This window comes from Kogia breviceps, chromosome 5 (assembly GCF_026419965.1).
Source record: "Kogia breviceps isolate mKogBre1 chromosome 5, mKogBre1 haplotype 1, whole genome shotgun sequence".
Lineage (NCBI taxonomy): Eukaryota > Metazoa > Chordata > Mammalia > Artiodactyla > Physeteridae > Kogia > Kogia breviceps.
In genome coordinates this window covers 124,081,056-124,085,466 of record NC_081314.1, presented here as the reverse complement: position 1 = coordinate 124,085,466, position 4,411 = coordinate 124,081,056, and the positions used below count along the sequence as shown (strand labels likewise).

Here is a 4,411-nt window from a genome sequence, read left to right as displayed (position 1 = left end):
GCTCAAGCACCGCGCCACCAGGGAAGCCCGATTCTTCATTTTTGTTTTTGTTTTTTTTTTTTTTTTCATTTAAGATAGGAAATACTTTATTCAAACCCATCAGAGAAATGGATAGCTTGAGTCTGTAACAAAGTGTCAGTTTTTAAAGCCTCGGTCAGTAATTGTATATGAGTACATACAAAGTAATTGATCAGACCACAACTTTTCAATGTTTAAAACAGAATAAACTTCCTGTAAAAGCAGCACCTTTGTGACATTTTCACTTTAGTATTTTTCTCCTTCCTCTCCCTCTCTTTCAACAGAATCCACATCAACCTCCACATAATCCTTCTCAAGGGCAGCCATGTCCTCACGGGCCTCAGAAAACTCTCCTTCCTCTATGCCCTCATCCACATACCAGTGAAAGGCACACTTGGCATACGTCAGGTCAGACTTGTGGTCCAGGCCAGCCCAGGCCTCAACGATGGCATGCTGCTCAGCATGCATGCAGCCCACTGTACTTTGGCCAGGTCTCCACCAGGTATCACAGTAGGAGGCTGGTAATTAATGTCAACTTTGAAGCCAGTGGGGTACCAGTCCACAAACTGGATGGTGCGCTTGGTCTTGATGGTGGCAGTGGTAGCATTGACATCTTCGGGAACCATGTTGCCACGGTACAACAGGCAGCAAGCCATGTATTTACCATGGTGCAGGTTGTATTTCACAACCTGGTTGGCTGGCTCAAAGCAAGCGTTAGAGATCTCTGCTACCAGCAGAGCTGATAGGGGCCGATGTAGCCAGAGGGAAGTGGATGTGGGGATAGGGCACCAGATTGATCTGAAATTCTGTCAGATCAACATTCAGGGCTCCATCAAACCGCAGGGAAGCGGTGATGGAAGACACACCTTGACCTATCAACCTATTCAGGTTAGTATATGTTGGGTGCTCCATATCAAGGTTTCTAAGACAGATGTCCTAGATGTCCTCATTGTCTACCATGAAGGCACAATTAGAGTACGCCAGGGTGGTGTGGGTGGTGAGGTTGGAGTTGTAGGGCTCAACTGCAGCTATGGAAACCTGGGGGGCTGGCTAAATGCAGAACTCCAGCTGGGACTTCTTGCCATAATCAACAGAGGGACCTTCCATCAGCAGGGAGGTGAACCTAGGACCAGTTCCCCCACCAGAGCTGTGGAAAACCAAGAAGCCCTGAAGACCTGTGCATTGGTCAGCCAGTTTCCAAATTCGGTCCAAGACGAGGTCAGTGACCTCCTTGCCAGTGGTGTAGTGATGTCAGGCATAGTAATTGGCAGCATCTTTCTTGTCTCTGATGAGCTGCTCAGGGTGGAGGAGCTGGGGGTAGGTGCCGGTGAGAACTTCGTCAGTGACCGTGGGCTCCAGGTCTACAAACAGGGCCCTGAGCACATGCTTGCCAGCAGTTGTCTCACTGAAGAAGGTGTTGAAGGAGTCATCTCCTCCCCCAATGGTCTTGTCACTTGGCATCAGGCCATTGGGCTGGATGCCATGTTCCAGGCAGTAGAGCTCCCAGCCGTCATTGCCGATCTGGACACCACCCTGGCCAGCATCAATGGAAATGCACTGGCACACAGTTGCTGTTTTGTGGCTGCAGAGCAGATGGCAGAGAGGAGGAGGCAAGGTTGCTCCTTCTTCCAGAGCAACTCTTAGGTGGTGGATGTAAGAGAACCTGCCTTATTTGTATTCTTTATTTTTTGTTGTTGTTGTTGTTTTGGTTTTTTTTTTTTGCGATACGCGGGCCTCTCACTGTTGTGGCCTCTCCCATTGCGGAGCACAGGCTCCAGACGTGCAGGCGCAGAGGCCATGGCTCACGGGCCCTGCCGCTCCGCGGCATGTGGGATCTTCCCGGACCGGGGCACGAACCTGCGTCCCCTGCATCGGCAGGCGGACTCTCAACCACTGCGCCACCAGGAAAGTCCCTTATTTGTATTCTTGATGGGACTCAGAACCACCCTTCCCCTTTTGCATGGGAAAAAGGGAGGTAAATCTTCTCTTCTGGAAGGTGTCATAGGTAATGCAATATTTCTCAGTCTTTTTACTGTCCCAACACATAGACACATAGGAGGGATGTCACATAGCCACAACAAATGAGTGGCTTACTAAGAGCTTGAGTTGTGGAATCCCTATTTAAAAGCTGTGTGACTTTGTCCAAAGTCTTAAACTTCATAAGGATACTGTCTAAGCTACTTTAACAGAGATCTCTATAATACCATGACTTAAGAAGAGAGAAGTTTATTTTTCTCTCCTGTATCAGCTCACGGTGAAGTATCACAGAGTGGGATGGGCAGACCAGTCTATCCTTAAAAGACAGCTTCTATCTCTGGGTCCATAATGGCTGTTCCACCTCTTGCCATCATATCTGCATCTCAGCCATCAGGAACAGGGAAGGGAGAAAGAAAAACACACCTGTATTTATTTTAATGTCAAGGCTTGGCACATAAGTTCTCTCATAGCCCATTGCTAACAAGTCATATAGACGTATTTAGTTGCAAAGATGGTGGAGAAATGTAACCTATAATTAAGTGGCCATGGGTGCAGCTAAAACATGGGGTTTTATTAATAAAGGAATAGAAGAATAATGAATATTGTTTTGTGTCTTGGGTTCCTGCAGAAGCAGAGCCTAAGCAAGGACTTGGATGTAGCTAGTTCAAGTGCATTTACCTAAGACGATGATATTGATCCCAGGAAACAGATTGAGGGAGTGGGCAGAGTAGGACAAGGAAAAAAGCCAATAAAGGATATGCTACCCAGATGGAAATCACTGTGGAAAACTGAGGCCCATTTACTCTGGGGATCATCTGTAGAACCACACAGAATGTGCCTCAGAATTGTTTCAGTGAAGGTTGAGGAGGCTGGGGCATTTATCCACTGACTTCCATCCCTCATCATTTATTAACTCCCCTGCACTTCAGTCTATAGCCCTGCTCAGACTCTGTAAGTTTCCATGGTGTTGAAGGATACACCAAAGGACTCCACGGCACCCCCTGGAGCTGGAGCATTGCAATATTCATGCAACTGTTCACACTACTGGCACTAATGTCAAATGGGCCAAAGCGATTTGGCCCAGGGCATCTTAGGTGTCTGCTCCTGGGTAGAACTAAACCTCTTGGCCTTTGTCCTAATATGTCAGTGACAGGTGACTGTAAAAGGGGAGAGAAACAAGGCTCTCTCAGGTTACTCAAGGAGGAAAAATCCTGGTTTGGTCTATTAGAGATAAGGAAATGACAGCAAAAAGACCTAGATGGCTGGGGAGGAGATTTTGTGCTGGGAAATTATGGGAGCTAAGGTGCTGGTATGAGTTATTTGGTGCCAGTCCTGGAGGACCTTGAGTACCATCCTGGGAAGTTTAAACTAGATATAGTATAGAAGTGTATACGTTCTGGATTTCTAAAAATAAATACTTCTGTAACTTATAGGGTGGTTGGGAGAGCCTAGAGGTAGAACACCAGTTTTGAGTTGATTATAGTGATCTAAGCATGAGATGATGAACGCTGAGACTAAGGTGAGTCTAGTATGGAGAACCAGGAAGAAAGGTGTCAAAAAGGTAGAGAAGGATGTGAGGGGGTCAAAGAAGGTAAAAGTAATAAAGTGGAATGACAAAGGAGAAAAAAGGAATGGAGATTGGTGTGCGGGACAATGACTACATTGTTTCCATGAAGCTTGCTTTAAAATGTGAAGAATTAAAATGTAAAAAATTCAAGTAATATGGAATTTTCTAACCAGAAAATATCCCTGGATAATCATAGGAGAAAGGAAGAGTAGGGTGGCAATTCAGATCATCATGAAGTTGATGACAGATGTCAGGAAGGTACCAAAGTCAAATTTTGACATTTTGTACCAGATAGGCTTTGAGTTGGGTATTAACCCTTCAATTTGTTCTCAGGTCTCCTTACTTGGTCCAGATCATTCTAATTCAGAATAAGTATAGGACTTAAATATGGAAGATTATAAGTAGCATTTTAATCTAAATTATCCAAATCTAATTCCTTCCTGAAAATACACTCTACACAATATATTTATATTAGTATTTGGTTTTAAAAGCACCCAAAGAGGGAAAGGTTATCATTATTAAATGACAAAAAAACTTCTTGTTTCTTACTAAGGAAAATAAAAGTCATTACATTTTGAAATACTGAAACAACACATTTTAGGCTAAACTACATATGACCAATTGCTCCTTTTAACCATTTTAGGAAAAAACTTAAAAAAAAAAAAACTTTCAAAGTTACAGATGACTTGCAAGAAAATTACAAAAAATTCTTAAATATCTTTTATCCAGATTCACAGATTAGCTGTTTGCCACATTTACTTATCACTGCCTCTATTTATAATATATATTATTATTAATTTTCCCCTGAACCATGTAAGAGTTAGTTACAGATATCATGTCCTTTTATTT

General features: G+C 43.7%; 1 pseudogene; it reads right to left on the bottom strand.

The window, feature by feature from the left end:
- Positions 1 to 264: 264 nt before the first annotated feature.
- Positions 265 to 1,494, bottom strand: LOC131757796 (tubulin alpha-1A chain-like; annotated as a pseudogene).
- Positions 1,495 to 4,411: the final 2,917 nt, after the last annotated feature.